The sequence below is a fragment of the Ovis canadensis genome, chromosome 26 (assembly GCF_042477335.2).
Source record: "Ovis canadensis isolate MfBH-ARS-UI-01 breed Bighorn chromosome 26, ARS-UI_OviCan_v2, whole genome shotgun sequence".
NCBI classification, from domain to species: Eukaryota; Metazoa; Chordata; class Mammalia; order Artiodactyla; family Bovidae; genus Ovis; species Ovis canadensis.
Genome location: NC_091270.1, coordinates 47,616,583 through 47,644,272, shown reverse-complemented (window position 1 = coordinate 47,644,272; position 27,690 = coordinate 47,616,583). Strand labels below are relative to the sequence as shown.

At 43.9% G+C, this 27,690-nt stretch overlaps 2 pseudogenes; both read right to left on the bottom strand.

The window, feature by feature from the left end:
• Positions 1–8,745: 8,745 nt before the first annotated feature.
• On the bottom strand, positions 8,746–13,379 carry LOC138430786 (small ribosomal subunit protein eS25-like; annotated as a pseudogene).
• A 4,570-nt stretch (positions 13,380–17,949) lies between these two features.
• On the bottom strand, positions 17,950–20,641 carry LOC138430785 (exocyst complex component 3-like; annotated as a pseudogene).
• Positions 20,642–27,690: the final 7,049 nt, after the last annotated feature.

The following is a 27,690-nucleotide window of genomic DNA, read 5'->3' as shown; positions in this document are numbered from 1 at the left end:
GGCTTCAACCCCTGGCCGGAGAGCTAAGATCCCACATCAGTTCAGTTCAGTTCAGTCGCTCAGTCGTGTCCAACTCTTGCCTCGCCGCAAAAAGAAAAACAAAACATAAAATAGAAACAAAAAATAGAAGCAATAATGTAACAAATTAAATAAAAACTTTTAAAATGGCCCTCATGAAAAATAAATGGTGCATAAAAAAATACTGATTGGAAAAAGACTCTGGAAGCAATCTGAGACCCTAGGACAACATGTCTCTTGGACACAACTACCAATGAAGGTTGAGAACCACAACCATTTTCAAGAAAGGAAGGAAATCATGGAGAAACCTTGGCAAAATATCTAGATCTAGGAATGAGATAGGGACGCCAGATGGTGCAGCGGCGGATATGAAAATATTGAGGATTAAGTCTTTCCTGGGCTCTCACTTATCTCTCATGGATGAAGGTAAAATATGAGGGTGCCAAAGTGCAGAGAGATTTCTGATCAATCCCCTGCGATGATTTCTGAAAGAATAGGAAGCTGCGATTGCCTTTAGAACTGCTGCTTCTCTGTGTGTTTGGATGGCCACAGGGGGCCTTCTGGACCTCAACTCCAGTGACCTGTCATGAAACCTGGAACTTGCTGCTCTTGGGGTTCAGCGGTTGTCCTTGGGAAAGACGGAATAATTGATTTCCATGCTGTGACTCTAAAACCAGGCTATATTCTTCTACAGAAAACCCTTACGGTATTCTGCTAAGTTGTGCCTACTTTTTACAAAGGAAGGCAGTTTGATTGAAGAAATCCTAGAGGATAGGTATTAGCAAACTTCTCCTGAAGAGGTCTAGATATTAAATAATTTAGGTGTTTGGGCCACCCAGTCACTGTTGTAGCACATAAGCAACCATAGATTATGTGGCAACAAATGAGCCTTACCATATTCCCATAAAACTTTATTTATGGGCATTGGTAGTTGAAGGTCATAAACTTTCCATATGTCCTAATATGTTTTGATTAAAAAAAAAACATTTTAAAATATAAGGGACTTCCCTGGTGGTCTCGTGGTTAAGAATCCACCTGCTAATGCAAGGAGCACTGGTTGATCCCTGAAGATCCCACCTGCAGCGGGGCAACTAAGCCCGTGTGCACGGCAGCTACTTGAGCCCACGCTCCAGAGCCCGTGCTCTGCAACAAGAGAAGCCGCTGCAATGAGAAGGCCGAGCACCGGGACTAGAGAAAGCCCACACGCAGCCATGAAAAGCCCAAAGTTAATCAATTACAAATAAAAACAAAATAAAAGAGTCATTCTGCTCACCGGCCATACAAGAATCAGGCAGCAGAGCAGGCTTGGCCAATGGGCCGACCGACGCTGGCTGTAGAAGAAACACTATTTACTGCGGGCATCCGTTCTTTCTAGCACTGAGTAGGTATTGACACCCGCTCTCACCCTGACAGCCAAGGTAGGGTGTCTCTTTAAGTCTGTGAGGCTAAATAAATGAGGGCAGGCCCCTCTTAGCATCTAGAATACAGTGCGTGCACACTGGTGTGATTTCACGTATCAGATGCCTGCACGAAAAACACTGTCATGCCATTAATAACCTTCGCAGGAACACCTTGAAACTTGACTTGCCGAGGGCACGTTGCAAATGGGCGCTAATGGCTTTTATTTCTCATTCTTGTCACCTCAGATCTAATCAGCTGTTTTGTCATTTTTAATTCCTATTTGGCAGGATTCTCCTACTCCCTCGGTACAGGCTCAGAGGAGAACTAAGCCCGCAGGCCTCTAGGAGTGGGGAGTAGGTGGGGATGATGGAAGGCTGAGTAAATGAGGACCTTCAACCCTGGCTGATTCAGGAGGACCCAGGAAGGAACCAAAATTGCTGAATGGCCCCCCATCCACCCTGTACCTCTCTTCTGGGATTCACACATCCTGACACTGCTTTCTCTGGGGAAAAAGATCTTTCACTTCTCAACGAGGAATGAGATTCAAGTCTCGTATCATTCTGGGTTGGCTAGGAAGAAGATGAAGTTCTGACTTAGAGGCCTCTTAAATGGGTGACATTTCATTACACAGAGCAGTTTAGCTGTGGTTCAGCTCCTCTACATAGAAACACTGACTGCCCCCATCTGGCCCAAGCAACCAAAGGCCACCCTGAGGGTGAGCCTGCCTCCCTTGGAAGGCAGTAAGGAATTGTGTATAATGGAAAATAATCTATTCCATAAACATAAAACTACAATGAACCACGTAATAATTAAAAATCAATAAATAAAACTCATAAAAGCTATTTTCTAGTGTGTGCATGGTGCTAATTATCTTACCTATATTAGCGTATTTAACCTTTATTCAGACTCAAGAACATCATTATGTTCATTTTGTAAATCAGGGGAAAACTGTCAGAAGGCAAGTTGTTTCTTAAGGTCCGCAGCTGGTAAGTAGCAGAGCAGTTTACCAGTGCAGATGTATCTTGCTTCGGAGTCTATGATCTTAATTACCTTCTTGGTACCTGTGCATCTTTGCTAAATCATTTTAGCTCTCTGAGCCTCACTCCCCTCAGCTCTGAAATGAACTCAAGAGGATGAAATCTCTAACCTCCTACATCAAAATTCTGACTATTATTTTCACCCCTCCACTTGCAGGAGGGAACAAAAGTAGATACATAAAGTCAAACACTAACTTGGTGAAAAATTAAATTTCCAGGGTATATCTTTGAGTCAGTATGATCTGTGGGCTGTGCTTAGTCTCTCAGTTGCGTCCTACTCTTATGACCCCGTGGACTGCAGCCTGCGAGGCTCCTCTGTCCACGGGGATACTCCAGGCAAGAAAGACTACTGGAGTGAGTATCTTTCCAACCCAGGGATCAAACCCCAGTCTCCCACACTGCAAACGGATTCTTTACCAACTGAGGCACCAGTTCAGTTTAGTTGAGTCGCTCAATCGTGTCTGACTCTTTGTGACCCCATGAGTCACAGCACACCAGGCCTCCTTGTCCATCACCAGCTCCCAGAGTTCATTCAAACTCATGTGCATCAAGTCGGTGATGCCATCCAGCCATCTCATCCTCTGTTGTCCCCTTCTTCTCCTGCCCCCAATCCCTCCCAGCATCAGAGTCTTTTCCAATGAGTCAACTCTTTGCATGAGGTGGCCAAAGTATTGGAGTTTCAGCTTTAGCATCATTCCTTCCAAAGAAATCCCAGGGCTGATCTGCTTCAGAATGGACTGGTTGGATCTCCTTGCAGTCCAAGGGACTCTCAAGAGTCTTCTCCAACACCACAGTTCAAAAGCATTAATTCTTCAGTGCTCAGCCTTCTTCACAGTCCAACTCTCACAACCATACATGACCACAGGAAAAATCAGAGCCTTGACTAGATGGACCTTAGTTGGCAAAGTAATGTCTCTGCTTTTGAATATACTATCTAGGTTGCTCATAACATTTCTTCTAAGCAGTAAGCATCTTTTAATTTCATGGCTGCAGTCACCATCTGCAGTGATTTTGGAGCCCAAAAAAATAAAGTCTGAAACTGTTTCCACAGTTTCCCCATCTATTTCCCATGGAGTGATGGGGCCAGATGCCATGATCTTCGTTTTCTGGATGTTGAGCTTTAAGCCAACTTTTTCACTCTCCTCTTTTACTTTCATCAAGAGGCTTTTTAGTTCCTCTTCACTTTCTGCCATAAGGGTGGTGTCATCTGCATATCTGAGGTTATTGATATTTCTCCCGGCATTCTTGACTCCAGCTTGTGTTTCTTCCAGTCTAGCATTTCTCATGATGTACTCTGCATATAAGTTAAATAAGCAAGGTGACAATATACAACCTTGACGTACTCCTTTTCCTATTTGGAACCAGTCTGTTGTTCCATGTCCAGTTCTAACTGTTGCTTCCGGCCCTGCATACAGATTTCTCAAGAGGCAGGTCAGGTGGTCTGGTATTCCCATCTCTCTCAGAATTTTCCACAGTTTATTGTGACCCACACAGTCAAAGGCTTTGGCATAGTCAAGAAAGCAGAAGTAGATGTTTTTCTGGAACTCTCTTGCTTTTTCCATGATCCACTGGATGTTGGCAATTTGATCTCTGGTTCCTCTGCCTTTTCTAAAACCAGCTTGAACATCAGGGAGTTCATGGTTCACGTATTGCTGAAGCCTGGCCTGGAGAATTTTGAGCATTACTTTCCTAGCATGTGAGATGAGTGCAATTGTGCGGTAGTTTGAGCATTCTCTGGCATTGCCTTTCTTTGGGATTGGAATGAAAACTGACCTTTTCCAGTCCTGTGGTCACTGCTGAGTTTTCCACATTTGCTGGCATATTGAGTGCAGCACTTTCACAGCATCATCTTTCAGGATTTGAAATAGCTCAACTGGAATTCCATTACCTCCACTAGCTTTGTTTGTAGTGATGCTTTCTAAGGCCCACTTGACTTCACATTCCAGGATGTCTGGCTCTAGATTAGTGATCACATCATCAAGATTATACCAGGGAAGCCCACAACTACTACTGGTTTAGTCACTAAGTCATGTCCAACTCTTACGACCCCATGGACTGTAGTCTGTCTGGCTCCTCTGGTCCATGGGATTTCCCAGGGAGGAATACTGGAGTGGGTAGCCATTATACATATCTTCTCTTTTAAAAATTTTTGCTGGAGTAGAGTTGCTTTACAATGTTGGGTTAGTTTTTACTGTACAGCAAGGTGAATCAGCCATACATATCCACCCTCTTTTGCATTCCTTCCCATTTAGCTCACCACAGAGCACTGAGTTTCCCGTGCTATAATGTAAGTTCTCATTAGTTATCTATTTTATCCACAGTGTCAGCAGTGTGTATATGTCAATCCAATCTCCCAATTTATTCCGTCTACTCTTTCCTCCCTTGCTCTCCATACTTTCATTCTGTGCATCTGTGTCTCTATTTATGCTTTGTAACGGAGATCATCTATACCAAGTTTTCCAGATTCCACACGTGGTGGGTTAGTCGCTAAGTCACGTCCAAGTCTCTGTGACCCCATGGACTGTAGCCTACCCGGCAGCTCTGTCCACGTGATTCTTCAGGCAAGAACTAGAGTGGGTTGCACTTTCCTTCTCCAGGGGATCTTCCTGACCCAGGAATCGAATCTACATCTCCAGAATTCCAAGCAGATTCGTTACTGACTCAGCTGCCAGGGAAGCCTGCATATACGCGTTCACATACAGTATTTGCTTTTCTATTTCTGAATGCCTTGTTAATATAACACTGTGATGCAAGTAAGTAACAGTCTGAAAATAGTACCCACCCTCTGCTGGACTCAGTAAGGAAATGAAAAAGAGACCTGTTCTGATCTGACCTGCAAAAAAAAAAACACATATAATCTATCTTGAAGGTATAAGATATCAGTCAGAGCAAAGAGCTTTCCATTCAAAAAGTCACAAGTCTGAATTATTTTTTAAAAAGCATTATGCTTATCATAGTATTTTTCCTAAGATGAACAAGACTTGCTAACAAGTTCTTCCAGGGAGGATTGAAGCTCTAGGCACTTTGGAGGCTAGCAGAAACTCTGATTCCTTTAAATGAGGGGTATTACTGTTTAACTCTGAAACCCAAAGCAGCCAATTAACTAAAGCTCCCATTCCTGGAATGTTCCAGTATTGAGCGTTAGAGACAGAGGGAAGGATCAGGTCCGGGATGAGAAAATTCAAGGCCTTCCCCTGAACGCTTCCTGACCAGAGATGGGAGCAATTTCCTTCCAGCCAATTAAACTTAGAAAACTAGGATCTATCACAGCAGGGAGATGGGGAATTGGCTAACCTCCAACCTGTGATGCTAGCCAATCAGCTCACAGGGAGAAACCAGCACTGACCTCCCAATAGGACACAAGCTGTGGCCTTAAAAAAAAGAGTCAAGAACAAATATCTGGTAGAAGGCAGATTTCCTTCTTTGTCTTACAGACTCTACCAAGTGACCTGCTCCAACTTCATTTGTATGCTTCATTTTGGTCTTTCAAATATTGATTTTTACAATATTCTTCAAGAGAAAGCCACTTGGGGACCTTTAAGTTGGGGTCTTCAAATGGTGCATGCCCAGATGTGTTTATTACAGGATGGAAATATGGACTTTTCCCTCTCCTCTTTCCCTTCTACCTAAGTATCTCTTTATTCATTACTTTAATTACCTAATCGTAAATTTCTTCAGGGGGTTACTTAGAAAGAAAATTAGCATCAAAGCTTGGCAGTAAATTCAGGGTCTTTTGGAGACAGTCCAAGCTGTTTCACCTGTGATTAATTAGATGATTTTTTCCCCCCTTTAAGTGCCAGAAGGCTGTTGAGGTCTTTAAGCAGTTACATGACTGCTGGCACTAGTACAATTATGATTGATGCATGCGTCTGGAGTCTCTGCAGCCCGGCTTTTGTTGATGGTGCGTGTGTGTGTGTGTGTGTGTGTGAGAGAGAGAGACAGAGGCAGAGAGAGATACAGAAGATAGAAGGACAGACTGACTTGGGAAGCACTAGCTTGGAAAACTCCAAAGGTTTCCAAAACCAGGGAGGTGCCTTTTTTTTCTTTTTTTTAAAATATGCTTGCAAACACAAGTCTAGAAGCTCCAGGCCAGGATCTTTTTATCAAACTGTCTCAGCAATTTCAGAAATGTTGCTTGAGCAGGCCTCTTCCTTACCATGAGCCACTACAGTCTTCGTGGAGACTTTGCATAAGCTCTTTATGCTGTGCACCAAGGAATGCATATTTTCAGCAAGCCTTTTGCCATATATAAAGCAGAACAGTCACACCTGTTTTCATATTTCACCCTGGTGAAATTCAACTGGGGGAGAATGTAGTCTCTTTGCAAAATTCATCCTGTATAAAATTACCTCCCCAAATTGACATAAAATCAACGTAACCTCTTAGTATATTTAGAAAAAGGGGAATCTTTCTCAGTCACCATGAACATGCTTTCAAGGATGCAACAGAGATATGGAAATTCAATGACTGCTTGATTAAGACTGCAAGATTGTCATTATTTCTTTATACTCTGTATATGAGGGAGAGAAGGGATCCTTCAAACCATCTGACTCAAAGTAGCAGAAAGTTCAATGTTGGCCAACTTTTGCTGGTGTCTATGTAATCTTACAAATGCCTCAGCACCTGAATTGAAATCATTTGACATTTTCTCCACTGTCCCTAATGCCCGTGACAATGTTTATACAGTAAATTTAACACCTGCCACTCACCTGCCCTCTGAGGACTAACAGGAATGTTGGCCACATGAATTGGCAGAGATTTTCTGCCCAGAACAGAGGTGGGCCAACTCTTCATAAAAAGCCAGCTCTTTATTTCAGGCATGCAGGACACAAGATCTCCATCACAACTTCTCAACCCCATGACTGTAGCAAGAAGACCACCGAATTAAGAGATCAGCAAATGGACATGCTGAGTTCTGATAAAATGTATTTGCTGCCCCCTGGCCTGGAGTGCTGCTTCTCAGACTTTCACGGGCACATGGAACGCCTAGGAATCTTGATAAACTGCAGGTTCTGGGATTCCCTGGTGACCCAGTGGTTAAGAACCCACCTTGCAATGCAGGGAATGTGAGTCTGATCCCCATTTGGGGACCCCACTTGACATGGAGCAACTGATAAGCCTGCACACCATTAGAAAGTCCATGCACTGCAATGAAGATCCCACGTAATCTAACAAAGACCTGGAGTGCTGCAACTAAGACCCCACGCAGCCAAATAAATAAATAAATAAATAATTAAAATGCAGATTCTGATTCAGCTGGTCAGGAGTGCGCCTGGGATCTACCTTCCTGACCCTCCAACCAGACGGTGGTCTTGATGCTGATGTGAGGACCTCACTTTGAGCAGCGATCTTATAGTGTCTCCTTGGAACACACCCTTCCTTTGTGTCCTGGGCATTTCCAAATATGCTGAGGCTCAGAGAACAGAGCCGGGCTCTGGGTTCATTAGGAAGATGGCTGTAGGACTAGTATTAGTTTTATATCCTTCAAATCCAGACGCTTCGAAGATGCCTCCAGCCCGTGCGAGAGCCCAGATTTTCCTCTCCTAAATATCCCCTTCCTTGCTTTTCACCTTCCGGGCTGGTTGTTTAAGGTCTCCTGTTCTTGAATGGACAGATGGCTTGGCCTCAGTGCAGCTGCACACAGCGCGCATCGGAGTCGTCTGAACCTGACTGCCAGCACCTTTCTAGCCCCTGCACGGCAGGATCTAATGGCCACGCACAGGGCCCTCTGGCCCCTGCCTAATTGGCTGAGATGCAAAAGCTAATGTAGGTTGAGAGACCAATTAACTGGGCTTGTTTCTCCCGCTGCCGCATCTGCACATCAATTATGCTAAACAACATGCTGTATTAAGACGTTTCCCTGTCACTAGCATTTGCTGTGGGACACTCAGAGCAGGGCAGAGAGAGACCGCCTCTTACAACCTGCCTGAGGGATTTTTCTGTCTGTCAGCACAGACAGCTGGCAATAGGGAGCCCAGGCCTCGAACTGGGAAACCCATGACCCAGGGACACATCTGACACTAACTGGTTACCTCCTCTGGGCCTCAGTCTCTATAGATTGTGGGGACAACGGTTCAAGAAGCCAGCCAACAGGTTGGGCAAGGGATGCTGATAACCCTGGCATGTCACCTGCTGATTCCACTAAGAAACAGAAACCCCAATGCTTCTGGATGCTCAAAGGATACATTCCCTAAAATTTGAAAAAAAAAAAAATCCATAACTGAACTGTTGGGAGGGGGAAGATCGTTGTATTTTCTGCTACAGGTTGAGTGATTTGTTTGTTTTGATTTCATATAGTTTTGTTTTGCCAAATGCAGTTGGTGGACTGGGCTCCTGCATCTTCACTGGCAGCTGTGGCATCTCCACCCTTGGTGTTTCTGGAACAAATTACCTGAGCTCTGTGCTTTGAAAGCAGTGTACCAAGTCCTTTACTAAGGAGTTCCTGAAGGGCTGCCCTGGCCAGGGAACTACGGTTTCTCAGTCTCTCAGAGACTGGAGTTACAAGCTTATAGTTGGGAACTTCTTTCCAGGGTGTCATAGGTTGCTTTGTCAAAGAAGACTAGGTTATTGAGCTCATTTCCAACTTTGCCTCTGGAACACTTCTTTTTATTCTTGCCCTGAGATTTGTTCACTGGAGCTTTGTCTTGCTTGGCTGACCTTCTGGCATCTTTCTTCTTCTTGTCCTCCTCGGGTGGCAGAGTGAAATTGGGAGAGCAGCTGCTACCACTGTCGCCTCACTAAGATGTCAGACAGAAAAAAAGCTGTACCTTTTAAAAGTGTATTTTTGATTTAACTGCACCAGGTCTTAGCTGCAGCATGCAGGATCTAGTTCCCTGACCAGGAATTGAACCCAGTTCCCTTGCATTGTGAGTGTGGAGTCTTAGCCACTGGACCACTAGGGAGGTCCCTAGCAGGGGCTGCTCCATTCCTCCCTCCTTTGAAGCTTCTCTCTGAGAATGCATTTCTTGATCTTTTACTACAACACTTTGGTTTCTAAGGTGCCCAGTTCATTTTGAGGACACTTACCAACTTTAAGATACGATGTCTACAGTTGAGTTGGGGAGGCTGGACTAATGCAACATCTACTCATTTAGTCAATCACTCAGCAAATATTTGTTAATCACCCAGTAGACTTCAGGCAATCCACTGGGCTAGAAGCCTTTTTTTAAACTCTAAGTTTATTTCATAACAGAATGGGAAAGACTAGAGATCTCTTCAAGAAAATTAGAGATACCAAGGGAATACTTCATGCAAAGACGGGCTCGATAAAGGAGAGAAATGGTATGGACCTAACAGAAGCAGAAGATATGAAGAAGAGGTGGCAAGAATACACAGAAGAATTGTACAAAACAGAGCTTCACGACCAAGATAATCACGATGGCGTGATCACTCACCGAGAGCTAGACATCCTGGAATGCGAAGTCAAGTGGGCCTTAGAAAGCATCACTACGAACAAAGCTAGTGGAGGTAATGGAATTCCAGTTGAGCTATTTCAAATCCTGAAAGATGATGCTGTGAAAGTGCTGCACTCAATATGCCAGCAAATGTGGAAAACTCAGCAGTGGCCACAGGACTGGAAAAGGTCAGTTTTCATTCCAATCCCAAAGAAAGGCAATGCCAAAGAATGCTCAGACTACCGCACAATTGCACTCATCTCACATGCTAGGAAAGTAATGCTCAAAATTCTCCAAGCCAGGCTTCAGCAATACGTGAACCGTGAACTCCCTGATGTTCAAGCTGGTTTCAGAAAAGGTAGAGGAACCAGAGATCAAATTGCCAACATCCGCTGGGTCATGGAAAAAGCAAGAGAGTTCCAGAAAAACATCTATTTCTGCTTTCTTGACTATGCCAAAGCCTTTGACTGTGTGGTTCACAATAAACTGTGGAAAATTCTGAGAGAGATGAGAATACCAGACGACCTGACCTGCCTCTTGAGAAATCTGTATGCAGGTCAGTAGGCAACAGTTAGAACTGGACATGGAACAACAGACTGGTTCCAAATAGGAGAAGGAGTACGTCAAAGTTGTATATTGTCACCCTGCTTATTTAACTTCTATGAAGAGTACATCAGGAGAAACATTGGGCTGGAAGAAGCACAAGCTGGAATCAAGGTTGCCAGGAGAAATATCAATAACCTCAGATATGCAGATGACACCACCCTTATGGCAGAAAGTGAAGAGGAACTAAAAAGCCTCTTGATGAAAGTAAAAGAGGAGAGTGAAAAAGTTGGCTTAAAGCTCAACATTCAGAAAATGAAGATCATGGCATCTGGTCCCATCACTCCATGGGAAATAGATGGGGAAACAGTGGAAACGGTGTCAGGCTTTACTTTTTGGGCTCCAAAATCACTGCAGATGGTGACTACAGCCATGAAATTAAAAGATGCTTACTCCTTGGAAGGAAAGTTATGACCAACCTAGATAGCATATTAAAAAGCAGAGATATTAGTTTGCCAACAAAGGTCCATCTAGTCAAGGCTATGGTTTTTCCAGTGGTCATGTATGGATGTGAGAGTTGGACTGTGAAGAAAGCTGAGCACTGAAGAATGGATGCTTTTGAACTGTGGTGTTGGAGAAGACTCTTGCAAGTCCCTTGGACTGTAAGGAGATTCAACCAGTTCATCCTAAAGGAGATCAGTCCTGGGTGTTCATTGGAAGGACTGATGCTGAGGCTGAAACTCCAATACTTTGGCCACCTCATGCAAAGAGTTGACTCATTGGAAAAGACTCTGATGCTAGGAGGGACTGGGGGCAGGAGGAGAAGGGGACGACAGAGGATGAGATGGCTGGATGGCATCACCGACTTGATGCACATGAGTTTGAATGAACTCTGGAAGTTGGTGATGGACAGGGAGGCCTGGCGTGCTGCGATTCATGGGGTCACAAAGTCGGACATGACTGAGCAACTGAACTGAACTGAACTGAAGTTTATTTCTAGATAGAAAAGTGGGTATACAAATGAGTAATAGTAATTCTGGGTAAGATGTGCTATTATATCTATGACAGTACAGATGCTAAAGGGGGCCTTATACATACACCAAACAATAAATTTATGTCTGTGCATTACAGCATTAAACGATAATGTATCCTTAGAGTAGAGTGTTATGCCCCCTTCCTTGTGATGCTTATTTCAAAAATCTGCCACTCTCCTTAATTTTTTGGAACTTTAAGAGAAAATGAGGCATAAGCTCCCTCAGTTTCCAGCATCCAGAAGCTATTTATATTTGCATGTATTCTCATATCCATATTTCTGGTCTTACAGAAAGAGATATCATTTCTTGCATTAAGGCCATTCCCTCTTTAAGATCTAGGCTCTTGACTGACTCTGCCAGCAGTCCCCAACTTTTTTTGCACCAGGGGCCCATTTTGTGGAAGACAATTTTCCATTGCCTGAGGGTGGGGGGTGGTTTGGGGATGATTCAAGTGCATTGCATTTATTTCTATTACTATTTTTATTACATCAGATCATCAAGCATTGGATCCCAGAGGTTACGGGACCCTGATCTAGACCTTACTGCATCTCTGTTCTCTTTCTCCCTCCCAAGTTGCCAACTTTGTCCCCATTGGTCCCTTCGGCATAGCATTCAATCGTGACCCAGTCTGTGGTCCATCTTAGAAATAAAGTCCTCCCTTGACCCTACATTGTACTAGCTACTTAGTGGTTAGGTTAGGAAGAGCAAATAGTTTTTTACCACGTGTGTTGTCTACAGTCTAATTGGGAATGACTCTCCCTACCTTCCAAGCCTAGACTTCCTTCTTTGCTTGTTTTCTGTTATTTCTCCTTTTTGCTCACTTGTTCTTCAAATGTCTGCAGTCTACGTTTGACTTCATGGGCCTTTTCTGATCATGGGCCTGATGTTTTATTTTTTAATTAATTAAATTAGAGAATTATTCCTTTACAATATTGTGATGGCCTGGTATTTTATTTAAATGGCTGTTCAATTCTATGACTTGTCTCACTTTGCTTCTTCCTAGAACTCTACAGTTTCAGTGACCAGCATTCTTCTGTCGTCTGCAGAGTCTTGATTCTCTTCAAGAGCCTTTTCCTGTTGTTTTCTATGACTGTGTCTTCCTTGGACTCTTATCATTTCACAGCATCTCTGGGTGATACCTTCTTATTACCTGCTGTCACTTACCACCACGTTCCTCCTTTCAAAATGTATTCAAGTTAACTCTTCTCCTCTGAGAGCTAGTTCCATCTACCTGCTTCTCAGGCTTCTCAGCTTGCTCCAAAGTCATCAAGTTCCCACCAAAATCTGCTGTTCCTTCTGTGTTGAGGAATGGCAGAATTATAAAAAAACTTGGATGTTATCATCTACTCTTATCTTTTTCTCACCCTGACACTCCATCAGTCAATAAATCCTGCCAATTCTATTTCTTGAGCATCCGTTAGGTCTGTCCTCTCTTTCCACTTATCCTGCCTTAATTCAGGTCTTATCTTTTATTTGGATAAAAGCAATTATATTACTATCTGATGTCTTTGCCTTTGATAGGATCTCTGATTTTATACCCTTTCAGTCTATCCAACACACTGTGGCCAGGGTCACCTTTCCAAAATATGAATCTGATTGAAGACAAAAGCACACGTGAAATATTCTGCAGTGAGTTATGACCTGTGGTGCTCGTCAGGCTATAGAGGAGAGATTCAGTTGAGCCATGTGAGCAGCTGCTAGGAGAGTGGGAATAGAGGGTTAATTAAGGATGTCAAATTCTAGGCTCCTATTTCTGTCCTCTGCCCTCACCCAGGATTGTGCTGGTAGGTGCTTAACAACCAACTCTCACAAAATAAACAAACCCCTTATTTGTACAGCGTACTGGGTTCTGTGGTGCAAATACTACCACTAGGGCCAGTTTCGAGCAACTGTCACCTGAGTTTGGAAGACATTCGCAAATGACTATCACAACTTTCGTTCTCTTTCCTCATACTGAGTATTTCTACAGTGAGATCTAGGCTAAAAACAAAAGCAAAAACAAAAACAATTCCCTGACTACCTATGGTCCATTGTAGGGGAACTTTCTGGTAAGCTTCACCTGGAGTCAGCTGAGCAGTGGATGAGCAGAGCCTTACTGGGGACTGCACTGGACTTCACAGAAATTGAAACACAAATTGACGAGATGCTTGGGCTCTGTAAGCAGAAAATGCGGTGGAGTTGATGCTGACAGCCTCCTGTGCAGGTGTGGAGGCCCACTACTCTGCACAGAAGACCAGGAGGCTCCAGAAAGCACAGCCCTTGCTCTGTGCCCAGCCTGCCTGGAGCCTGCTCTTGGGCTGAGCTGCCAGCACACTGATGCCCTGTGGTCAGCCTGCCTGGAGCCCACCCTCCCGGGTGACACTGCCTCTGCTCCCCAGAGCAACACACAGATAACTTTTTTCCCCCCATAACTGTGACTGAATGGATTACTCCTTTCTGCACAAGATTGTATGTCATTGTCAACATCAAAAACTTCCCCCGCTTCGCTCTGGCAGTACCTGCCTTATTGATTGGGTGCCTTCTGAACAACTCACTCACACAAAGCAATTAAACCTGTCTGACTTCAAAAGTAAGGTAAGACAAGCCACGTCGAGCGGTGCAGCACTCACCTAATATGATTATTTCTCTTCTTCCTGGTGATAATGGAATTATGCAAAAGCGGCCTTGACCCAGTAAGGATTTTTCTCTTCAGAATCAAATCTCCACTTCCCCCCTCAACTCACAGCCCTCCCAGCCCCCCTCCTTTCTTGTTGTCTAGCCACTCTCTAGGCACTGCTGTCCTTCTTTGTGTACCAGCCCGCGAATCTAACAGTTTCTGACCTGTGAAGCAGCACAAACTGATGACAATGTGGCCGGATGCCTCTAGTAGGTAAATGATGAAGCAAAAGCATCCATCTCTGGCTATTAATTCATTGTGAAAAGTTTATTGATTGCCTCTGGTGTGACTGCTCAGGTGACTAGATTTCATTTAAGGAGTGAGGCTTTTTCCAGCTATTTCAGAATTCCCCTGTTTGTCATTATCCTCAAATTGTCTGGATTCTGGGCAGAGGGAGGCCCTGTCCCTGGGCTCTAGTAATAGGAAGGGTAACAGCCATATGAGCATTTGTATGGCAATGCTGGTTGATATATCATTAAGATAGTTCCCTTAAGGGGCTTCCCTGATGGTCCAGTAGTTAAGATTTTGAGCTTCCTGTGTAAGGGACCACAAGTTTGATCTCTGGTCAGGGAACTAAGATCCTGTGTACACATAGCGTGATCTAAAAATCGAACTCCCCCAGACTTCCATGATGGTTGTTGAATAGTCATTGCCTTAAGTCAGGGGTCCCCAATCCCTGGAGACTGGGTCCATGGCCTGTTGGGAGCCCAGCCACACAGCAGGAGGTGAGCAGCCAGCAAGCGAGTGAAGCCTCATCTGCCTCTCCTTGTCCCTCCCCATCTCTTGCTTCACCTCCTGAACCGTCCTTCCCTACGCCCAACCCCCACCACCCTCTGTCCCTGTAAGAATTTTGGAAAATCAACTTAGTCAGCTGATGTCCTCATATGTAGCCTCTCTAGTGATAGCAGATCCAAACACCAAACACAGGAGAAAATCCCTGTGTAAAATCAACTGACCACTCAGAAGAATTGTCCAACTATTAAGGTGACCTTTTCTGTTCAAAATAATGGAGCAGTCCCTGCTAGGGTAGAAGACAGCCAGATACAGGGAGACTCAGGAGCTGGGTCCTCCACTGGATGCAAAGGCGCTGCTGCTGCTGCTGCTGCTAAGTCGCTTCAGTCGTGTCCGACTCTGTGTGACCCCATAGACGGCAGCCCACCAGGCTCCCCCGTCCCTGGGATTCTCCAGGCAAGGTAGTCTGGTCTAATTCCAGCCCTACTCAGTCACCATGGAGAGACCGACAACCTGGCATGTCCCAGAGGAGATGCAGGTAGTAGAAACAGGAAATATAATTTCCTTGCTTCTGTAATAGATTACCTTAAGCCACATTTTAGGAAAGGTAAAAGAAAGGGCATAGAAAGAGGAATCATATAAGAACTCCAGAAGCAAATAAACAGTGTTATGGAATAAACTGTATTATGTTCCCTCCCTACAGACAGCATCCACTGATAACGGAAGCCACTGAGCCACGATCTCTGCCAGGGAAGCCCTTCATAAGGATGCCAGTGTATACACCAAAAGGGCCTTTTCCTACCTAACTCCTTCAAAATATAGCTCCTCAAATGTCAGATAGTTTGGAAACTCAAGAATAGTTGATTGGCATCCATCGACCCTGCCCCCAAATCACACTTTCACTCGGGCCCTGCATAGCACTGCTTTGGGCCAGAGTTTTTTGCTTTCCAGCCAAAATCAGCTAGGACTTTTGCTTCTGTCATTAGAGTCAATGGGTGTTCTGGGGAGGCCCTCTCACTGCAGAACAAATACACCCTGCAGAGGAAATGTGCTTTGAGGCATCGCTACCTGCCTCTCTTTGGAAGTGACTGAGAAGGGGTGGCCTTACATACATTTTAAATGTTTGGAATTCAATAGTGAAGCCATCTTATCCTGAACTTTTCTTTGTTGGACTGTATTTGTTCCCTGTTAGAATTCAAAGGGCATTTCCCACAGAAATTGAGCAAACAATTCTGAAATTTGTTGAAACCACAAAAGAATGTAAATTGGTGCAGCCACTATTTTATTAGTTGATTGTTATTGGCCTTAAAATTTTTTTTTTACATGCTTCTCCTCTTTTTGATTAATCAAACTTTTCTTTCCATTTTGCTCTTTTCTCGTTCATTATGCACTTTGTATTATTCTCTTAGTATTTATCCAAGAAATTATGATGTGCATCTCTCACTTAATAAAGTTACTAAAAAGTAGTATTTTCACCACTGTTTTCTATCAATTTCCAGCAAGACACAAATGTTAGCTATCTTAAATTCCATTTATCTCTCTCCCATGTTTATTTTAAATCCCACAAAATGATATTACTATGCAAGGAGATCCAACCAGTCCATCCTAAAGGAGATCAGTCCTGGGTGTTCATTGGAAGGACTGATGTTGAAGCTGAAACTCCAATACTTTGGCCACCTGATACGAAGAGCTGACTCATTTGAAAAGACCCTGATGCTGGGAAAGATTGAGGGCAAGAGGAGAAGGGGACAATAGAGGATGAGATGGTTGGATGGCATCACCATCTCAATGGACATGGGTTTGAGTGGACTCCGGGAGTTGGTGATGGACAGGGAGGCCTGGCGTGCTGTGGTTCATGGGGTCACAAAGAGGCAGACATGACTGAGCAACTGAACTGAACTGATTGTTTATAAAAAACAATGTTAACTTGCATTTATCTATATATTTACCTTTTTCTGCTCTTCATTTTTTACTGCATTTCCATTCATGAATCTTTTCCTTTTGTCTAAATAATTCCTTTTAGCACTTCTTTTAAAATATTAGTCTGAAGGTGATAAATTCTTTCACTTTCTGTCTGTCTGGTAATTTTTATATTTTGCATTTGTCTATAAATTATCATTCTGGGCATAAAATGATAGATCTTCAGCTTTCTTATTTTTAGAACTTTAAATGTGCTATTTCCCTGCTTCATTGTTTCTGTAGAAAAGTCAGCCTTCAATCTTGTTGTAACATTTTTGGATATAATGTGACTTAAAAAAAAAAACACAACAACTCCAGATGCCTTTAAAATATTCTAACTTAGTTTAATTTGAAGATTTTTTTACTATGAGATGTTTAGGAATTTTTTTCATTAGTCATGGTTGGGGTTCACAGAGACTTAAATATATGTGTTGATGTCTTCAGTTTAAGATAATTCTCAGCATTTCCTCAAATATTTTTCTCTGTCCCACATGCTCACGCTTTCTCTCTCTCCTATTTTTCTTGGACTTTAAGTACATTTTTGCACCTTATTTCCATGTCTCATATGTCTCCTAAACACATTTATGCATGTTTTTCTTTTTCAGGATTTACTCTGTACTTTTTTTTTTCTGCTAACCTGTTTTCCAATTCACTAATTTTACCTTTCTCTCCACTCAAACAGCTGTTAACCCACCTCTGATATTTATAATTTTATTTCTTGTACTTTTAAAATACTTTTTTGATAGATTATCATTCTCTGGTAAATTTCTCCTGTTTGTTTTCAGGTCTGTGGAGAAGTTTCAACTCTTTTATTAAGCAGCAGGGTGGAGACCCCCCAGGGAAGGAAGACAGGGCCTCTTCCCTCTCTACAAGTCTTTTCCACCATGATAAACTTTCAACCATAAGGCATTTTCCAGCAGAGTCCTGACTCTCAAAGGATGTTTACACAGAAATGAGAGAGCTGGAGGAACCACAGGCAGTAGGGCACTTGTTCTTCAAAAAGCCGTGTGTTCGGACACCTTGTAGACATCAGATAGACCCCACAGCAAACAAGCACGAGGACCTGAAACACCTACTGAGAACTACCAGAGTCTCTTTCGCTTTAGCACATTTCTGAGGGTGGAGGGGGGGTGGTTGCCTGCAGAATGAGCTACACAAAACTGGAAACCATTGGGCTACTTGAGAAGTCATACCATGTTCAGACTGAGAGCTGTGATTCCCTTGAAGATGGGCACATAGCTTGGATTTCCTGCCATCAGGCCCTGTTCCAGAGCCTCAGTGATGGTTGACACCATGTCCTGGTAGGTGTCCCCTTGGGTGGCCAGCAGTGTGCCAGTGCAGTCATCCTTGATGCCTGGGTATTCGCTGATCAAAGTTGAAACTTCCAGGCAGAGCACAGAGGGCTTGCTAATTTAATGACTTCTGCAAGGGTGGCAGTAATGATACTGTGCCCACCTGCATCTTTACCAAATCTGGAGACTTCCAGAACAGGAAGTGGAGCTGTTCAGCCTCCCTGATGGTCTTCTTGGCACCCTGTTTGTGCTCCTTGGTGCTCCAGGATGAGACGTGCTTCTGCGTGGTGGCCGATTAGGGACCCCACCCCCACTTGCTGTCACCCTCTTTCCATATGGTTTTGAATTTTGGCAACATCATTGAAATATGCTTCCATGGTAACACAGACGATGGCTACAGTATTTGAGCCTAACAGCCACTTCTTTGCCATCGGCTCACCTAGATGTTGCTCCAGATCCCAGAAGACCTCCTCCAGGTAACTGCTGCAGCCTCCTTGCAACAATGTTGTCTAATACCCCATCCATATTTGGTTCACTCTTCCATTTCATTTTTTTAAGTTAATTTATTTTAATTAGAGGATAATTACAATACTGTGGTTTTTGCCATACATCGACATCAATCAGCCACGGGTGCACGTGGGGCCCCCATCCTGAACCCCCCTCCCACCTCTGTCCCCACCCCATCCCTCTGGGTTGTCGCAGTGCACCAGCTTTGAGTCCCCTGCTTCATGCATCAGTCTTGGACTGGTCATCTATTTTACCCATGGTAATATGCATGTTTCAATGCTAGAAAGATGGGAATATATTCATGGCAGCAAAAGAGACACAAATGTAAAGAACAGAATTTTGGACTCTGTGGGAGAAGATGAGGGTGGGATGATTTGAGAGAATAGCCTCCATTTCATTTTTAAAATACTTCCTCTTTAAACTGACCCAGGGTTCCATAAAGGTCTGGCAGTTGTGACGATTGCTGTCATATCCTGAACATAACATAACCCATAACAGTGTGGGTATTGCCAGTATTTCAGATGTTCTATCTACAGAGTTTCATCTGAGTTTCATCTCTATAAGAGTCAAATTCATAGAGTCAGAAAGGACATTGGTAGATGCCAGGGGCTGGGGCGGGGGGGTGGGGAGTTAGTGTTTAATGGGGACAGAGTCTCAGTCCAGGAAGGTGGAAGATTCAGGAAATGGATGACCACGAAAGCTTCACAATGTAAATGTACTTTAGTCTCCTGAACCATACAGTTAAATATGGTTAAAATAGTACATTTTATATTGTGTGACTTTTACCACGATAAAACATTTTTTTTAAAGAATTCATTTACTGAAAACACTAGTACCTTTATTTTAAAATCTTCACTTATCTGAGTAACAACTTAAAGAATCTGTTGGAAAATCTAGAAGATGATGGCAGGGAGCGTTCCCACGTGGGTCAGCTCTGGGCTCAGTCCCTTTCATGCCATCTTTAGTGTCTGCATCTAGTGATTTCCGCAGCCAGACAACGGTGTTTGAAGTGGGAGCTGACATGTACCTACGGAGCAGTTCAGACACCACATCTGAAGGAAGTATAACCTCTAGGGCACTGACGTCAATTTCTGGGACCAGCTCCATGTTCCCCACCATCTCTGTGCTTGTGTTGGTGTTCAAGACCCACGTCAAACAGGCTCATCATTTCTTTTGCTTCTAGATCTTCCCACGAGATTTGTATCCAGGTTCTCAGTGCTTAGTGATTGAGGAGGTTTCTGAAAATCTCATAATGGGGAGGAAAGCACTCAATCATGGGGTCTTTGGTTGCAATGAGGTCATCCAGGACATGCTTCCATATGACTTCCAGGTGGGAGATGGACCACTCCTTGTTGGATAACCTGCGGTCTGCCTATGTGCCCTCAATTCTAGCAGCCTTGATTCTGTCCAAGAGAGCAAACATTGTTGTTGTTCAGTCATGTCTGACTCTTTGTGACCCCGTGGACTGCAGCACACCAGGCTCCCCTGTCCTTCACTATCTCCCAGAGTTTGCTTAAATTCGTGTTCATTGAGTCAGTGATGCCATCCAACCATCTCCTCTGTCACCTCCTTCTTCTCCTGCCTTCAATCTTTCCCAGCATCAAGGTCTTTGTCAATGAGTTGGCTCTTTGCAAACATTTCCTCCTTCCAATTCTTGGACCTTCTAGGAAGAACAAAGCTAGTTTGCAAAATTTTTTGGTCAAATATGCACCAGTTTTTCTTCCCTTGCCAGATCCTGACAACAGAGACCAGCAAAATGGGGTCACAGGGATGGTGGCCAGGGACTTTTGTAGCATCATCCACAGCTGCTTGGCCAGCTCAACTGAGATCCCCTGTTTTCTCCCGAAGGAGCTATGGATGAGGGTCATGTCCACGTGGTGGTGCTTATGCATTAGCCCTTCCCAGGGGCACCCCTGTTTCAGGTCCCTCAGGTTCCCGGGGGCCTGCAGGAGCACCCCTTGCTTAATGAAGTCCAGGGACCCCTCACAATCTGGGGCCCCAGGAAGATATTCTTGAGGTTCTCCACAGCCATAGTGAGCTGTCTGTGCTGCACGGTTGCATCTTTCATCCATACTTTTTTGTTCGGCTGTGCTGCGTCTCACTGCAGAGTGCAGGGCTTCTCTAGTATGTCACAAGCGCTTCTGCATTGCGATGGCGTCTCTTGCGTTGGAGCCTGGGCTCTAGAGCATGGGGGCTCAGTAGTTGCTTCACAGCACATGGGATCTTAATTTCCCAATCAAGGCTCAAAGCTGTGTCCCCTGCCCTGGAAGGAGGGTTCTTTGACCGATAGACCACTAGGGAAGTCCCCATCCTTCACTTCCTCGATGCTGTCGACTGATGGTGTGGATATTCCCTCCCTCTCCAGTCCTTGCTGATCTTGGGCAGGGCCCTCGCGATGTCTGTGACTTCATTCAGTGCATTTTGGAGCTGGTTCCAGCCCATGTGGTACCCCGCATGGCTTGCCATCCAACTAGAACTGGATAGCATCCTCAGTTCACAGAAGCCTCTCTCTGGACCTCTCTTCTGCGGTACTGCTCCACTTTGTCCTGCTGCTCCAGGCCCCAAAACACCCCAGCAACCTTTTGAAAAAAATTTTTTTTAATTGGAGAATAATTGTTTTACAATGTTGTGACGGTGTTTCCATCATACAGAATCAGTCATGACTGTGTATATTTCCCCTCCCTCTTAAGCCTCCCTCCTTTGGGATCACTGCTGCACCAGCCTCCCAGACTGTCTCCTTCATGGTTAGCAAGCAGGCAGAAACCCCTCCTTCCCTGTGTCAAAATAACATTATCCCTCAGTTCCGCCACCGGTGTCCTATGGGAAGTGGCATCCAGCCTCTTGACGTGTCTGTTACAGTTGCTTTAAAGTCTGTGTCTTGCATAGTATATCTAGATCATCTGTGACTCGTCTCTATTACCTATTTCTTTCCTCTTGATTTGAGGTCATTTGAATCTCTCTGCTATCATTCCTGCCCCCCTCCCCCCCCACCCCCCCGCCACACACACACCCAGCGGCTCAGCAATAAAGAATCTGCCTGCAATCCACCTTCACAGAAGACTCTGGCTCGATCCCCAGGTTAGGAAGATCCCCTGAAAGAGGGCATGGTGACCCACTCCAGTAATCTTGGCTGGAGTATCCCATGGACAGAGAAGCCTGGCGGGCTACAGTCTATAGGGTTACAAAAGAGTCAGACATGACTGAAGCATCTTAGCTTCAGTAAATGGTAATTATTTACTTATTTATTGAAGGCAAAAAAGAAATAAAAGATACTGTGGACAATGATGCATTTCAGAAACCTGAAGGCAGCAAGGCTTGCTGGTCTGTCTGGAGGCTCATTTATCTTGCTCAAGAAGGCAGAGATGAGACTGACTCCAGTTATTTTTATTGAATGTTGGATTCTGTACATAAAAAAGTGTAGACACTCTGAATCCTGCTAACTTCCAGCAGAGAGAATCTATTGACTTTTTAACTCAGTAAGTTACTTAGAGTAGGGGTTGGTCCCCTTGATACAGTCTAGGAATGGGAGGCATTAAGGAAATGGCAACCCACTTCAGTACTCTTGCCTGGAGAATCCCAGAGACAGAGGAGCCGAGTGGGCTGCTATCTATGGGGTCGCACAGAGTCAGACATGACTGAAGCGACTTAGCAGCAGCAGCAGCAGCAAAGCTGATTTCAGGCTTTGTGAGGACTGGTCTACTTCTAGTTTGAAGTTGAATCCCTAAGGAAAAGCGTTCAAGAGTCTCAACTGAGAACACTGGGCCCATCGCCCTCATCCCGCCTTGGATGCCCACTTCACCCCGCCGGCACTTTGAAACTGGCCAGAGCTCTGCTTGTCTTTTAGATTCTTCATTGGCCTTTTCTTTTGTTTGCTGAGCCTCTTATGTTGGAAATATTAGTAGTAAATACTATCCTCAAGGGAAAAAAGCAGCTCACTCATTGTTTCCATTCTCTTTACTCTAAAACTTAGTCCCTTCAATTCCCGCCTGCCTGGATAAACCTCACCTCCATTTTCTTCCCCCGTCCAGCCCCATGAGACTGCTGAATGCCCTTAACCTTGAATTCCAACCTGATCTCTTGCTTAGTCTCACTTAGTAATTGGCAAATGCCCTGAGGGAAAAACATCAGAGAATGCTGAACTCACCTCAGTGCTTTTCTTTTCTCTTGAATCTTAGCCTTTGAAGTGCTTAGTGATTGTGTGGCTCTATGATTACTTCAAACAGGTATTTAAAAAAATTTTTTTAACCAATTTTAAACATTTCTCTTGGAGTAGGGGTTCATCTGCTATAGTTACTCTCTCATGACTATGAGAAACATGTTTAACAGCATATTTTATGTAAAAATCAGAATTCTCAATTTCTCTTAAAATTAAAAAAAAAAAATTGTGGCCATCTGGGCCCACGTTCTTGCATAGAAATAATGGCTACAGCTAAGTAGTCCCTGTCCTCAAATTTCAGGTAACATGCTCTCCGGTTTAATTATGTGGATCATTCACTGATCCCTGAGAGTGAAAAAAGACCACAGTCAAGCTTTGAGTGATGCTAATACCTAATCGCGTTGTATAAAAGGCAAGTTGAAGGGGGTGTTGAGGATATGTAGTCAGGAAAGTGAACGGACGATTAAAAGATCGTTGTATCACGCAACTCAAGAGAAGAGAATGTTTCTGAACGGGACAGGGGTTGGGAGGATCAGCTGTGCTGAATGCCACCCAGGCTGCAAGTGGGACAGTACTTAATACTCTTCTCAACCTTCGAACTCTCAGTGACTTCAAAGGAACTGATGATCTTACAGTCTTTTTAGCAGAATCATGGGGGTTGCAACCAGAGCCTGGGTGGCTTAAGGAGTGAATCAGAGCAGTGGGAATCAAGCAGTGATGTAGATGACTAGTGAAAAAGCCTGGCCATGTCAGGAAGGCAAGAGAAAGACTGGTGTCAGGAAGGATGGTGGCCAAGGGATACATTTCAGAGACCAGTGGTCCTTCTTGGCTGCCTTCTTGGTGCATGATGGCCTTTCCCGGGTTTCCTGCAAGATGAAATGTGGCAAAGATATTTTCCTGAGGATGAGAAAGAGGGAAAGCTGATCAGCACTTTCATATCTCAGGAAAGAAAGAAACAAGGCTTGCTGGGCTCTGCAGAGGCTCCCTGAGGTTGCTGGAGAACAGAGGAAGTGAAGGCAGAGAGAAAGGCCCGACTCTAGCCACTCACCTGAGCTGAGCCGGCCTGCCCTGTGTGCCTGGATGAAGTCATTCCCCGCCCCCGCCTTCACAGAGGTAATAATCAGAAGACAGCAGCGAAAAGGCTGCCTGGTTTTGCCTTTTCAAACACCAGAGGAGGCCTGGGACGTTTTCCAACCCCCCCACCCCCCGCCCCGCCACCGCGAGCTTCAGGGGTCTGTTAATTGGCACCCCAGAAAAATTACAGGAGCAGTCTGCCTGATTGTAAATGACAGAGACGATCAGGTTTACCTTGTGACGTCCCCAGGGGACTTGCGGTTAGTTTAGTCTGAACTTAGCATCAGCTGCTAGGCTCCTTTCTTCTCAGCAGGCAGCGCTGGACTCATCCCGTATCCTTTCAAACCTCATTAGTGTGAGGGCTTCTCCTCCCTCTCTCTCGCCTCCTCTCCTCTCTTGCCCGTGATCCCTAAGCATGCCAATCTAGGAACCCACACAGATGGCTTTGAGAGGCTGGGCTCTTTGTTTTACTGACCTGGAAGGAACAACCCACGCCTTGGAGCTGAAGTTGTTTATTATTCCTCCAGGAAAATATTCACCAACTTGACTGAACTTTAACCTCCCTTAACTCCTTCATGGTTTGAAAGGTACTCAGCTTAAGGATTTTATAACTAATTAGAGATGTTTGGAATGTATTGTAGGTCTTAAGTAGGAGTGAACACGCCAAAGAGTTAAATGTTGTGGGGCATAGTTTTCATTAAAATCCAAACCTCCAGATCTTTTCATTTGCCAGAAGTCACCATGTGTGTGTGTGCTTATATGTGTATGCATATGTGTATATGTAGGTATTTATGTGGGTGTGCAATTTATAATACAGATATATATTACATATATCTATGTTGCATGTATATACATAAACACTTATATGCTCCTTGAAAGCCCTGCTTCTTAAAGTTAAATGTATGGATCACTTACACATCTTGTTAAAATCAGAATCAGATTCAACAGGTCTGGGATGACCTTCAGGTACTGTAGATGTTGCTGGTCTGGGGACCACATTTTGAACATCAAATCCAAAAGAGATCATCACACACTGCCTTCCAGCTTCTTCAGGGTAACCTGGTTGTCTTCCTTATTAGTCCTTTAAATGTTGCTCCAGTGTTTCTCTAGGCTTACGTGAACCACCCATTGGCTAGGCGGCATTTTTGCTATTTCTCAAAATACCCGAAACAAGTACTCTAGTCTCCTGACTCTGATGTCCTTTCTGGTGATCACTCCACTGGTTACTGAAGGTCTATATCAGGGGTCTGGGAAGATGATGGAGAAACTGTAAGGTGACCCATCCCATTTATGACCTCCCTCCCATTTATATGATGTCTTTTATGTAATACATACGTCTCTTAATTTCCTCTGGGGAGGAAGACTGTAGCTTTCATACAATTTCAGAAAGGTCAATGTCTTTTAAAAAAATCATAAGAACCACTGAGTCACATACTGTTAAATTCATTGTACATTTTATCTTGTCTTCATGTCAGTTCTTCAATTGATAAGAATTGAATAATCATTATGAATTAAGTATCTGCCATATTACCAAAGGATCTGGTGTTATGACTTGTATTAAAATGTAAAGGGTACACTATATCTCTAGGTAAAGGGTTTGGTTCTAGAGTTATGGTGTCACTTGGCACATAAGTTTAGGAGGCCCTCTGCCAACTTTATTTTTCAAGACTGGCAACAGAAATGCCCACATACTGGCAATGGTTGCATATACCACGATATTTCTTTAGCCGTACTTTTGGTACGCATTTCCCTAAAATGCTGGCAAGTAAAGAACTTTTCATTCAAATTTCTCTACTACATTGAAAGTGAGACCATTTGAGGGCTAAGCTTTTACTCTGAAGGTCCAGAGGCTAAGTTTAGATTAGATTAGAAAATATACATACAAACTATGAGTCTGTGCATTTGAATATGCATAGGGCTTGTCCATCCCTTCCTAGGAATATTTTGTTTCTACTGAAACTGATATATGGATAAAATGGCTCAGGGAAATGTGGCAAAGAAATAGGACTGTCTTTTCAGTAGATATTTGGTGGCACCTCTTCCTAGGTCATGAACTAGTCTCCCTTCCCTGAGGACAAGTCCTGCACTCAGAGGTACCCTGTTCCTCATCCACTGGTATCTGGGATGGAGAAGCCAAAGCTGAGCCCTCTTCATACTTTCTTTTAGAAATCAAGATCTGATACAGGCCAGTTAAATCTCTGATGTGCCTACAAGTCTAGCTGTAACTTTGGAATTGCAAGGAAATACATTTTTCCATGTATAAGAAAAACAAAGAAAGTCAATCTGTAAAAAGAGAAAGATGAAGACGACTTAGCTAAACTTGAAAATATTTTTAAAAGACCTTTGGTTTCTGACAACTTTTCTTACAATCACTCTTTTTTCCCTACATATATTAATTACATTACAAATCAAGCTTTCCCAATACAACTTTTTTTTCATAGATGAATATTTTGTTTCATTTCCTCTACTTGTGTTCTTAGAGGCACATGTTTATAGGTGCTGGGGTTGAATTATCTAGGTTTAAATATGGATTCGATCACTTACACAATTCAGTAATTTGGATACACTCATGCTAAAGTTTGTTGTTTATCTGAAATTAAAGTTTAACTGGGTATCCTTTCTGGGAACTCTGTGACATAGTTTCTTCCTTTGTCAAATGGAGGTAGTGATACCAAATCGACAAGGATGTTGTGAAAAATGTCAAGGATATCATAAACATTAGGTAAAACCATTTAAGAGAAACATGGTTTATTATTCTCTTTCCTCCTCCTTTCTCCCTGTATCTTATCTATAACACAAGAAGGCACTGCTTACAAGGCTCACCGTGCGTGTGTGCCAAGTCGCTTCAGTCATGTCTGACTCTTTGTGACCCTATGGACCATAGTTAGGTGACAGGCTCCTCTGTCCATGGGATTCTCCAGGCAAGAATACTGGAGTGGGTTGCTATGCCCTCCTCCAGGGGGTCTTCCCAACCCAGGGACTGCACTCACATCTCTTATGACTATCTGCATTGGCAGGCGGGTTCTTTAACACTAGTGCCACCTGGGAAGCTCACCAATTGGGAGTAAACACTTCCTGGATGTGCTGAACTTTTGTCTCTGTTGACAGAGTAATACCCAGGCAAAATGACCTAAAGATGCAGTTTACAAGGAAGTGGGCTGGTTCCTCCTGGAACATGGGGAAATGTTTTATTACCTCTCGTGTGCTGTCTTTATTCTTCAGTAAGAGAATCTGGAGGGTTATATATTTCAAGCTACCTGACTTCACCCAGGTGCCCCATTTGAGGATACTCTAATATTCATTTTTGTGCCAGGCTATGCCTAGGCTTTCATTATACACAAATTGCTTTCCAGTTCAAACAAGTATCTCTCCAAGTGGCCGCTCTCATCTCCTATAGAAAGAGATGAGGAGACAAAAAGCATGAGGGAAAAAGAGAAGATGATAATATCCTAGTTCACTAGTTGCTTGTTTGAAGATAAAGAATGTAAGATTTGGGGCTCTTCCTGTCTTGTCTCTGATGTCTAAGTCCTCACTTTTATCTTGATGACTCATATCCCCTGTCTGGAGGAAACCCAGTCAAGTACTGAAGAACGTCTTTGACATAGCTCTAACCATCATGGTTCCTGCCTAAGAGACACAGAGCGATGCACTTCCCTTACAGAGGCATTTATCATCTATTTCTTTATTTATCATACCAGGTCCAGTGGGATTAGATCAAACTTTTGCCTCTTCCTAAACAGTGTGGGCTTGCTGGTCTACCCTCCACTGCGCAGCTGGTGCACAATGGCAGACTTCCATGGTTATCTTCCGTGATCAAAGTCACCATCTCTGGAGATGCTGTGTAAAGAGTGAGCCAGGGGCCCCTGGGGAATAGCGACCAGTCTAGT